The sequence below is a fragment of the Danio rerio genome, chromosome 6, assembly GCF_052040795.2.
Source record: "Danio rerio strain M-AB ecotype USA chromosome 6, GRCz13ab, whole genome shotgun sequence".
Lineage (NCBI taxonomy): Eukaryota > Metazoa > Chordata > Actinopteri > Cypriniformes > Danionidae > Danio > Danio rerio.
In genome coordinates this window covers 3,476,134-3,489,763 of record NC_141026.1, presented here as the reverse complement: position 1 = coordinate 3,489,763, position 13,630 = coordinate 3,476,134, and the positions used below count along the sequence as shown (strand labels likewise).

Below are 13,630 nucleotides of genomic sequence, written 5' to 3'. Positions count from 1 at the left end.
AAACATCCCTCAATCTGAATCAGGCAGGTGAAGCGTATTCAACAGAGAAGGCCAGAGAGATGATTGTTTTAGTAATGTTTCAGTTCTCTTATGATAGAACGCTAGTGCAGTGAGCGACAGCCAGGAAACAAACACATTAATGAGCACATGCTGCCCTGCGTCCACTCACTCTCTCACTCACTCACTCTCTCACTCACTCACTCACTCACTCACTCATTCTCTCACCTGCTCATTTTCTCACTCACTCCCTCACTTATCGCTTTAGACACACTCACATTTTCTACGTGCTCTAGACGCTGCTCTATGTCCACTCTGCGATTAGTTACTTGCTTTTCCTCACTCAGTCATTCGCTTACTCTTTTTCATCTAACCTGCTCACTCGTTCACTCACTCCATCCATCCATCCATAACTCATTTACTCCCTCCACTTACTTCCTTCACCCCCTCACTCAAGCACTCACTCATTCACTCCCTTCGCCCACTCAATTACTCAATACCACCACTCACTTACTCGTTCACTCTCTCCACTCACTCACTCATTCACTTCCTCATTCACACCCTCTACTCACTCACTCCCTCCACTCACTCAATCACTCACTCATTCACTCACTCCTTCACTTCTTCCACTAACTCAATTACTCACTCATTCACTCCTTCCACTCTCTCATTTAATCACTCATTTACTCATTCACTCACTGGCTCATTCACTCTCTCCACTTACTTACTCATTCACTCACTCACTCATTCACTCCCTCTGCTTACTCACCCCCACCTTCCTTCACTCAATTACTCACTCATTCACTCACTCCACTCACTTAATCACTCACTCATTAACACACTCCCCCCACTTACGCACTCACTCACTCACTCCATTCACTTACTCAATCATGCACTCACTTACTCACTCATTCACTCCCTCCACTTACTCTCTGCACGTACTCAATCACTCATTTACTCACTCCCTCCACTCACTCAATTACTCACTCATTCACTTCCTTATTCAGTCCATCCATTGACTCAATTAATCACTGACTTACTCATTTACTCACTCATTCACTCACTTACTCATTCACTCACTTCACTCACTTACTCAATCACTCACTTGCTCACTCATTCACTCCCTCCACTTACTCACCCCCTCCTTCCACTTGCTCACTCCTTCCCTCCACTCACTCACTCACCCACCCACTGTACTTTCTCACCAATTCACTCACTTGCTCATTCACCCAATCGCTCTCCATCACTCATTTACCAGCTCACATCCTCACTTACTTGCTCACTCATTCACCCACTTATTCATTCATTCATTTATTCTCACACACTCACTTATTCATTCATACAATCATTCATACAATCAATCACTCATTCACTCATTCCCTCCACTCACTCAATTACTCACTCATTCACTTCCTCATTCACTCAATTAATCACTAACTTACTCATTTACTCACTCATTCACTTACTCAATCACTCACTTGCTCACTCATTCACTTCCTCCACTTGCTCATTACCTCCCTCCACTCACTCACTCGCTCACTCCCTCCACTCACTCAATCACTCACTCACTCACTCACTCACTCACTCACCCACCCACTGTACTTTCTCACCAATTCACTCGCTTGCTCATTCACCCAATCACTTTCCCTCACTCATTTCCCAACTCTCACTCAGTCATTAGTTCACATCCTCACTTACTTGCTCACTCATTCACCAACTTATTCATTCATTCATTTATTCTCACTCACTCACTCATTCATTCATACAATCATTCATACAATCAATCACTCATTCACTCACTCCCTCCACTCACTCAATTACTCATTCACTTCCTCATTCACTCAATTAATCACTAACTTACTCATTTACTCACTCATTCACTTACTCAATCACTCACTTGCTCACTCATTCACTTCCTCCACTTGCTCATTACCTTTCTCCACTCACTCACTCGCTCACTCCCTCCACTCACTCAATCACTCACTCACTCACTCACCCACCCACTGTACTTTCTCACCAATTCACTCGCTTGCTCATTCACCCAATCACTTTCCCTCACTCATTTCCCAACTCTCACTCAGTCATTAGTTCACATCCTCACTTACTTGCTCACTCATTCACCCACTTATTCATTCATTCATTTATTCTCACTCACTCACTCATTAATTCATACAATCATTCATACAATCAATCACTCATTCACTCACTCCCTCCACTCACTCAATTACTCATTCACTTCCTCATTCACTCAATTAATCACTAACTTACTCATTTACTCACTCATTAACTTACTCAATCACTCACTTGCTCACTCATTCACTTCCTCCACTTGCTCATTACCTTTCTCCACTCACTCACTCGCTCACTCCCTCCACTCACTCAATCACTCACTCACTCACTCACTCACTCACTCACTCACCCACCCACTGTACTTTCTCACCAATTCACTCACTTGCTCATTCACCCAATCACTTTCCCTCACTCATTTCCCATCTCTCACTCAGTCATTAGTTCACATCCTCACTTACTTGCTCACTCATTCACCAACTTGTTCATTCATTCATTTATTCCCACTCATTCATTCATACAATCACTCATTCACCCAGTCACTCACTGTACTTTCTCACTTATTTACTCACTCAATGAAAAAGAAATGAAATTTGAAAAAGACGCGACTGACGCAACACGCTTTTATCGCTCAGGGTTCACTTATTTCCACTGCGAGCACACAGTGCCAACGGCAAAACACGAGGCGCGCAGGACGCATAAGCAGCACATAAAACACTTGCGGCCTTTAGTAAACCATTCAAAAGATGTGCCTCTCTAAAAATATCTAAAATAATATTTTTAATCGTTTAACTGATACCATTAATCGGTTACAAACTTACCCTTTCAGTTACCGGTTGGTTATAATCATTTATTTTGAGCATCCCTAATTCTGACTTCAACTGTATATTGCAATAAGGAACATGAAGCAGGCAAGGTCACAAGCCCACAATCATTTACTGGTATGGTTGATTCTTTGCAGTGTTAATGCTGAGACAGGAGCTGGACAAGCCAGAGCCGCACGGACAGATGGCCTCCCCCAGGACACTGCCTCCGATGGGATGTGCACTGGGCGAGAGCAAGTAAAAAAAAAACGCTAATATTAGACATACTTGAGTGTTTCTGAAGGTACCGGCACTAACAGATGGCAGCAGAGCTCTGACTCACGGCATGAACACAGAACGATGGCGCAAGTCTCTCGAAGACGAAACGCCCTGAGAGAGCGACAGAGCCGGAGCCCTGAGCGAGATCTCTCAATGGAGAAAAAAGCTTCCCTGTCCTCCTGTTCAAAAGCTTCCCTACAGCACGCTCAAAGTCCTACAGAAACCTCTTCTAGCAAATCAACTTATTCATGTCTCTTTACCAGGAAATCTGTGTCCCATGTGAACTCCAGCATGTCTAAAATGCATGTACCATAACTGTTGCACTAATATCATAGAATAAACCCATTTTATTTTAAATCGATTGGTTGACATTACTGTAAATAAAGTGAGTAATTCTGTTGCTTATAAAGCGATTATTTGACTTTAAAGAAGGTGAGTAAATATGTTACTTTTTAAAGTGATTAGTTGACTTTACTTTAAATAAAGTGAGTAAATCTGTTGCTTTTAAAGCGATTAGTTGACTTTTACTATTGTAAAACTTTCTTCTGAAGCGATTAATTGACTTAAAGTTGGAAAAATTATTGCTTTTTTAAACGTTTATTTATGTGATTTTTGCATTTTATAAAACTAAAACAAAATACAGAAAAAAAACAATACAATAATAATAATATACATACATACATATATATATATACACACACACACACACACACACACACACACACACACACACACACACACACATATATATATAGGGTTCAACACTAAGGATTTTTTTCTACTGGTCCGATCGGGCATGTGGTTTAGATTTTTACTTGCCCTGCCAAAATTTTCACTGGCCCCACCAAAAAAGAGGGAAGTTAATAGCTATTTTTTTAGCCACATATTTTAAATAATGTGTCAAAAATAAAGTCTGTAAATCTAGAATTTCAATACTTAAAAAACAATTGTAAATATAAGTGTTATGCAAACAAAAAGAGCAGTATGGAAAATGTGGAGGTACTTTATTGCAGTTTAAAACTATTTAACAAAAACTGGCTGACTTCTCAAACTGACGGCAAACTATGCATAACATCACTTCATTCTTATTTTGTCGTGTTGTTGCCATGTAAATGTCTACTTCTAAGACGTTAGAGACAGACATTTTCGTTTAGCCTTATAATTTGATGTTGCCGCCATGTTGCTGTTTCTACGCTTTACTGGTTGTTACCAGGTTACAAAAAAAAAAAATAGCATGGTTAAATCAATCATATGAGACGAATCGCAATATGTTGTTTACGACATTACAGAGAAGGTAGCATTTAAAGACTTTAAAGCACAAGCTTAAAATGCACGCAATTGACAAATAGTCGCAGACAAATTAAATGTTAGTGACAAGGCAGTACTGTCCCAATCGGGCCAGTAATGATCCGGTCTACTGTCCCAAGTGTCTTTCTCACTTGCTTTGACCTGGTTAAAGAAACTAGGTTCCTCTTCATTTTCCTCATCACTATCCCAGCAGAGCAGAGGACAGGTCTTGCAAATGTGTAAACCCTTTCTCATTGGGTTGACACATTTTCCCCACCATTTTTCCAAACAGTTAACACAGATATCATTCAAGCAGTCCAAACTCCATTGTTTTAGTTTTGGTAACCAAACAGAATCCATCTATTCCTAACTATTAAAAACTACCAACATCAGTGTGAAATCACTGAAGCACCGGTTTGACACTCCTTCACACAAATCTTCAATTAGCCATCATTCTGTAAACCTTATTAAAACGATGGAAGGTCTGTGTTGTTCTGTGCCAGCATTGATGGAGGAGGTCAGTATGGCTATGTCCTATACTCCCAATAGTTTTGACTGTATATTAGTTTACATGTGTTTTCTCTAATATTTACAGTATTTTATTACTTTTTTTTTTTATATATACAGTATTTCGGTTTTCAGTCACAGTTTGAAAAATGTCATGAATTCAATATATATTCAATCAAAGCACATCTTATTCTTGATCCAATTCTTTGCAAAAAGGCGAATTTGACAGCCCAAATAGAGACAACAAATGCCATTGGCTATAAGCTACAATGGCAAGCAATGGTGGTGCATTTTGAGTTCTGTATTTTGTATTTTGTTGTGCATTGTGTAATGATTAATTGAAAGAGCTCATATACTTGTTTGCAAGTTGTGTTGTTTGAAGGTAAAACTAGCTTTTGTTGCATATGTTAAATGTTTTGACACGATTTGTGCCTTTTGCAAGCAAAATGTGTCATTTTGACCATGAGTGCCGCAGTTTAGGCCTATGTGTTAACTGTTTTGAAAATGTGGAGTTTCAGTTGACAACTGCATCCAAGCAATCGAGAAAAACTGTATTTGCCCCCCTGTTTATTTTTTCCCCCAATTATTGTTTAACAGAGAGAAAAAAAATTCAACAAAATTTTAAATATAACAATTGTAATGACTCATTTCTCATAACTGATTTATTTGATCTTTACCATGTTGACAGCACATCATATTTGACTAGATATTTTTCAAGACACTTCTATACAGCTTAAAGTGACATGGGTCGCATAAATATTTCTATAGCATTTTATAAATTAATAAAAAGTGGAAGTGAAAATGTATATAAAATGTAATAATAATGTATTAGTAATTAAGAAAAAAATGTGACAGTAATAAAAAACAAAAGGACGGTTAAGTTTAAAGCTACACTAAAATGTCAAGTAAAATAAAAAAGTACATTCACATTTTTAAAAGAGGCGAAACAGCAAGCTAAACAGAAAATATGAAAGCTGATTGCAAACATTCTTAAAAACTGAACTATTATCTCAGCGCTACTAAAATAACTCAGTGTTGGACTGCTGCCATTGATAACAATGACCTCTGTGTCAAGAGAATGTATTCACATTGGATGTTCACATTCATACTGGCAGAATAAACGCTCACATTATTTAAATGGAAACCCTGATTTGAGCTCAATCATATCTTCATTGCAGGCTGATCCCCATCGCCACAGAATAATTGGACAATCATCATCTAAAAGCTTGCTCTAGCGGCCGACATTATCGAAATGACAAAGGGAATATTGGAAGATGCCACTCTGTGAGAAATCACTGTCTGTTAGCCAAAGACACGCTTTGCTTTACTGCAGCCGCTAAAACACACTCTTTGTGTGTGTTCTGTTTGACCGTGACATGGACAGGGCAACAACTGAATAATGTCCAGATATCTTAAATTCATAACATTGTTGCCGCTGCCGTAGGCAATGACGTTTCAAGGTTTTGCTCTTGTCTGTGTGTTTTGATAAAGAGAACACAGATACAACAGATTCACACACACGTACACACACTCTCTGTTTACGCTAGCCTTATCTGTGCACACTGGGAATTCTTGCCATAATAGCATCAAATGGAGTATAAGGCAAGAAGTGATAACGTTAGTGCTGGATTTATTCATCACACTGGTATTTAAGCAATTTTATTAAGTTGTGATTATGTAGAAGACATTATTAAAGGTATCATTATTGCCAGACATAAAATAACAACATGAAATAAATGTGATTTAGATTTCTTTTATAAACCATACATACATAACAATGAATGAAACAAAAATGCTTAGTCCTCTATTCATCAGGGGTCGCAGACTGAACCACCAACTTAACCAGCATATATATTTTACACAGCGGATGCTCTTCCAGCTGCAACCCAGTACTGGGAAACACCCATCACTCTCACATTCACACACACACACACACACACACACACACACACACACACACGGCTAATTTAGTGTATCCAATTCCCCCATAGCACATGTGTTTGGACTGAAGGGAAACCGGAGCACCCGGAGGAAACCTACGCCAACACGGGGAGAACATGCAAACTCCACACAGAAATGCCAACTGACCCAGCCGGGACTCGAACCAGCAACCTTCTTGCAGTTAGGTGACAGTGCTAACCACTGAGCCACAGTGTTGGCCAGTAATAATTTTGCTTTGCATAAATTTTTATTTAATCAATTTCAGGGAGTCTTATTTTTTACAGTAATAGGTTTGCTTTATTATCCACAACATGTAAATTAAGGATTGTAAAATTTTCTGATTGTAAAATAAGTAAAAAAAATATTATTTTAAATTTAATTGTAGTTATTTTTTATGTTTTGTTTGTAATATCATGCAGTATTCCTGAACCAAACCCTAATCCTAACTCTACAGTATATACATGCTGTTTATATTACTCAGTATATAAATACAATTGCACTGTAATACATCCTGTGTTGTTGTTGTTGTTGTTATTATTATTATTATTATTATTAATATTATTATTATTATCATTATTTAAATAATTTTTTATGTTAACTATAACAACCCTGGTCAAAATTAATTTATGAATAAATAAAATAAAATACAATAAATTAATAAAAATAAATTAATTCATTAAATTAATTCATTAAATAAAATAAAAAAATTAAATGAAAATAAATAAATAACTAAGTAAATACATAAATAAACAAACAAACAAATAAATCAATGTTTATTACTGCCTTCAGGAATAATAACTATTAATATTACTCATATATAAGACCTGCCAAAAATATAATATGATACAATTCTAAAACATAATATAAATAACAATACAATAAAACTTATAAGAGAATTTGCATTAAAAAGACAAAAAAAATATTGACATAAAAGAAATAAAGATAAAATACATTCAAATATATACATTTTAAACTAAATAAAAATAATAACAATTAAATATAAAAAATACAAATGTAATATACAGAGAACATTTCTCCATATCCATACAGAGGATATTTTAAATATATAATATTACTCAGTACATTAATAAATTACACTGTAATACATTTTGTTATTATTATTATTATTATTATTATTATTATTATTATTATTATTATTATTATCATTTATTATTATTTTTTTTATCATCATCATTATCATAACTTTTTCATGTTAACTATAACAACCCTGGTCAAAGAAATGTATAAATAAATAAATACATTAAATAAATAAATACAAATAAATAAATAAATAAAATAATATAAAATACCTGAATAAGGCCTATATATAATACACCACAATTCTAAAATATAAAATAAATTACAATACCTGTACAATAAAACTGATGAGGGAATTTGCAATAAGTAAAACAATAAAAATATTGAAACAAAAGAAAGAAAGACAGTTAAACCACATAAAATAATTAAATTTCAAATAAATAAAAAAATTAAATTAATTACATAAAAAAAGTACAAAAAATAAAAATAAATAAAAAATGATATATCAGATAATATATATATATATATATATATATATATATATATATATATATATATATATATATATATATATATATATATATATATATTATATATATATAATTTCTTTATACAGATAATGATGAAACAAAAACAAACAGATTTAGGATATTCTGATTCAAAAAACTTACTTTCTCTTTTATTTTATTTATTTTTATTGGGTTGGACATTAAAGTTTGTTATAACAAGCCTCTTCATAGTAAAGCCCTAGCAACACTTCACAATGCCCTAGCAACCATTTAACACACTCACACTAGCACACACACACACACACACTTAAAACACCTTAGCAAACAACAGAATCCTGGCAACCATTCCTACCACTCCAGAATCAGGGGTGTACCACTTATATCTTCCTCAGAAAAGTGTTCTGGATTTCTTACAAACCCTCCTACGCACAACGTTAATCAGCAGACATTCGCCGTGAACAACTATAATAACTCTCTCTCACACACACACACACACACACACACACACACACACACACACACACACACACACACACACACACACACACACACAACCAACATCACTGGCGCAGCTTTTACACAAGACTTCAGTAATCAACTTCAGCAGGTAATAGAGTTTGAGCATATGATTATGATCACATTAATGTACAGGCAGACTATTAAAGACACAGAAAGAGAGAGTCAAGAGCTTAATGCACTGCACTTCTGACCGCAGATAAACACTGTATTACTGCAATTAAACTGCATTAAGTGCTCAACAACTTTACGCTTGATATTTAATATAACCTTTGCTTGTTAAAGTTTGTATTCAAGACTGCAGGTTGTGTCGAAGAATACTGAGTATGTACAAGATGCATGGTTCTCTTGTGGGCAGATATTTATTTTCTTTATGTATCGTAATCAATAATCTCATGTCTTTATTCAGTGATCATGAGCGTCTAAGAAGCAACAAAGGTATAAGAGTGTATCAGCCATCCAATATCCCTCTCTGTCTTTTTCAGTAGGATGTAAATCGATTTTGAGCTCGACCTCTATCAATTAAAGGGTGATTTACCAACGCTTGTAAGTTTGATTTTCTTTTATATAAAAACTCTTTGTGTACTCATTTATACTTATGGTTATATTACTCATATAACTTTTTAAGAAGTTATACATTTTCTTTATAAAAGACACCTTTAATTGATCAAATATGCTGGACAAATCGGGACATTTTGAAATATTATGGTTCTTTAAATTGTAAAATTTTTAAGATATTTTAATATCTTGTGAAATTAATTTGTTCTCCCTGTGACTTAAGTTAAATATGCAGAATAATTACTCCGGGCATCATTGTGACATGATTGTTTACAGTTGAAACACATTTTTATTGTTATTATTATTATTATTATTATTATTACTATTATTGATAACAATAATAATAATAACAATAATAATAATAATAATAATAATAATAATAATAATAATAAATATTATTATTATTATTATTATTATTATTTAATAATAGAAATAATAATACTAAATAATACATAAACAATAAATAAATAAATAAATAAATAATAAATAATAATAATAATAATAATAATAATAATAATAATAATAATAATTATTATTATTATTATTATTATTATTATTATTATTATTACCACGATTACCATTATTATTATTATTATTGTTATAATAATAATAATAATAACAATTATTATTATTATTATTATTTTTTTATTATTATTAATTATATTACTATTATTACTGTTATTATTATTATTATTATTATTATTATTATTATTATTATTATTATTATCAACAAATCAATAATTGGGCGCAGCAGTCTTAGGAGAGAACCCCTGTCTTCCCTCTCCCCAGACACTTCCTCTATAGCTCTGCCAGGGGATCCCAAGGGGTTCCCAGGCCAGCCGAGAGACATAGTCCCTCCAACGTGTCCTGGGTCTTCCCCAGACCCTCCTTCTGATAGGACAGGCCTGGAACACCTCATTCTAAAGCCCTTTCCCTTCACACTCTGTTTCAAGGGCCAAGGGGAAGGAGTAAAAAAAAGGATTAGAATCGGGCCTTAGTGTGCATATTTATTTTTGATTTGCAACCCTATTCATATCTAATATTTCCTAAAAACTATTAATTTCATATATTTAAAATCCTTAATTTTTTTTCCCTTTACAATAATTTTGTTCTGTTTGTTGACTGTAAAAAATATCCAGAAATTAGCCGTTTTCTCTATTTTGTAATTCATATTTTTATTTTTTCTCAGTTTATTAATGCTTTTGAAATGCATTATGGGACTTTGATCTTCCTCATGCTGTGTTCACACCAGACGCAGAACACGCGGATAAATCACACTATTCGCGCATAAATAGCCGCGCGAACATTTGAGTTTACTCGCTTTATTCGCGCGTCAAACTCGCTTCATTCGTCAACTTCACTTCAGAACAGACGCAAATTCGCGTGATGGGCAGGGCTTCTGTCTGCCCGGTGACTCTAGCTTCATTGCTAAATGGCTAACATGGATTTTAAGAAGAAAATAACAGTGTTTATGTGCTTTATAAAGGCTGAAAAACAGCGTCGATACGTTTAGGTCCGTCAATACGTCTGAGTCCACTAGATTCTTTCAGAGGTGCATCCAGCTCTGTGAGCTCATAAACTCCTCCAGAAACTGAACCTGGCTGACGGAGGCTTTCAGGGGTGCTTCTGACTGAGCCCAGCCCAGTTTGATGAACTTTTCGTCGGTGTCGGCTGGAGGATTTTACCCGCGACACTGTCACAATCACGCCCCCACAAGAGCAAGCTCCTGATTGGTTAACACGGCGCGAATGTCCGCTGAAGTTCAGATTTTCCAACTCGAGTGGTTTGTGTATGGCCTTAACATGTAAATCACTCGGGGTTGGCGTGCGTTCCGCGTCTGGTGTGAACGCAGCATTACAACTTTTAACCCTGAACATTTTGGAAAAAGTGACCTTTATTAACCTTTATTCTAGTTTGCCGTGATATATTGTCTGGCTTGGTGTTGTATATTTAAAAAACCTTGTAATAAAAACTGCATTTTCTGTTTCTTTACAGGCTTATTTCTCTTGATATTATTTATTAATGTACTATAATAAGTTGAATTTTCAACATCAAAAGTCGACAGAGCAGAGATCAACACCCCATAATGCAATTCACAACTGTAAATAAACACTTGTGAACCCCGAAATACGGAAACAGTTCATTAACAGACATTTGTTGACAGTGTTTGACAAGTGATGAGCATTAAAGTGTATTAATAATGTACATTTTACCACATTTTGCCAACCAATCAACCACATGGCAGCATTCTATAACCACAAAGAACACCCTAGCAACCACAAAACAATGCCTTGGTAACCAAACACAACACTCTCTAGCAGTGGCAATGCAATTTCTGCATGACTAAACACCCAAACTTTTGCCAGAAATGTGAAAATCATGTTTTTAATAAGAGAATAAAGAAATTTTGCAGCAGCCTTGATCTGCAGGTTTGATTTTTAATTGGATATCTGGGAAATAAACTGAAGGAGAGAGAGAGAGAGAGAGAGAGAGAGAGAGAGAGAGAGAGAGAGAGAGAGAGAGAGAGAGAAGGTGAACGAGGGAAAATATAGAAGCTGGAGTTCATCGCTCAGTGATTGCTCTACAGGAGACTCACATCCATCAGTCTGGGCTTTTTGGGCTTTCAATGTGACGTATTTGCAAAACAAATGAGATACTGTAGAGAAGACGCAGCATGGATGGAGGTAAAAGAAGGAATATTGAAATATTTTGATTAAAACTACAAACCTTGGATTGAGGATTATTTCACAATACTCTCCAAGTATATGTTCTATACTTTGAATTACAGCAATAATAATAATAGTGAACTATATTAAACCTTGAAAATTAAAATACGTAGAAAAATGATGGAACTATAAAAATTAACTATATGCTAGTGAGTTATTATAAACATTCACAGCAAGAGGGTCGCTGTTTCGAGTCCCGGCTGTGCCATTTGGCATTTCTGTGTGGAGTTTGCATGTTCTCCCTGTGTTGGCGTAGGTCTCCCCACAGTCCGAAGACATGCGCTATAGGGCAATTGAATAAACTAAATTGGCCATTTGCTGTATGAGTGTGTGTGTGTGTGTGTGTGTGTGTGTGTGTGTGTGTGTGTGTGTGTGTGTGAATGCGAGAGGGACTAAGCCGTAGGAAAATGAATGAATGAAAAAAGTATAAAATAAATAAAAAGAGAAAACTACTGTGTGTAAAAATTGGCATTTTTTTGTGCTAATCTGTTTTTTTGTTTTTGTTTTTGTGGCTGTGTAGCAAACTATCTAATAAGTGTAAAATATATGAAGTCTTCAAAACATGCTATGAATAAAAGACATTCATGGAACACTCACAATTTCTTTTGGCTTGTTCAAACTACATATTTAAAATGAGCTGAATCAACACTATTCTTAAGATTTCATTGGGACAGCTTAACTTTTATCTTCAAACCACATTAATTTGTTAAACATGAATGAACTGTGTGAAACCCTGCATTTTTACAGTGAAGAATGCTTAAAGTAATTTTGAACTGGTCAAATCTGTCATGTTCATTTAATAAAATAAAAATTCTAATTAGTCTAAAATATTAACAATAATATTCTTAAGTTAGGTATGTATGAATAGCAATAATAATAATATTAATAATAATAACAATTATTATTATTATTTATATTTTCATTCTTCTTCTTCCTCTTATTATTATTATTATTATTATTATTAATATTATTATTATTATTATTATTATTATTATCATCATCAGCATCATCATTATTGATAGTAGTATTATTTTGTATTTATATTGTTTTATGTCAAACATTAACATTAAAATCCTACCACTACATAAGGTATGCATACTACTACTACTACTACTAATAATAATAATAATAAACAAATATAATAATATTAATAATAATAATAATAATAATGATAAAATATAATAATAATAGTAATAATAATAGTAATAAAAATATATAATAATAATAAACATGAATAATAATGATAATAATAATAATAAGATTAATAATAATAATAGTATTAATAAAATATAACAATAATAATTAACATATGAATAATGATAGTAATTATAGTAATAATAATAATAATAATAGTAATAATAAATAGTAATAATAATAATTATTATTATTATTATTATTATTA

General features: G+C 34.0%; 1 protein-coding gene and 1 long non-coding RNA gene across 9 annotated transcripts in view; one reads left to right on the top strand and one right to left on the bottom strand.

Moving 5' to 3' along the window:
• Positions 1 to 13,630, bottom strand: part of ptprfa (protein tyrosine phosphatase receptor type Fa) — a 566,130-nt gene that overhangs the window by 422,383 nt on the left and 130,117 nt on the right. The window lies entirely within an intron of this gene.
• LOC137495906 (uncharacterized) overlaps positions 1 to 13,630 on the top strand; it is a 102,592-nt gene that overhangs the window by 17,578 nt on the left and 71,384 nt on the right. The window contains exon 3 of one of the 3 annotated variants that reach the window (XR_015493002.1): positions 3,026 to 3,544. The exons of the other annotated variants lie outside the window; for them this stretch is intronic. This is a non-coding gene — a long non-coding RNA (uncharacterized LOC137495906). Of the gene's footprint in view, positions 1 to 3,025; positions 3,545 to 13,630 lie in introns of those variants that run through there. 3 annotated transcript variants of the gene reach the window in all.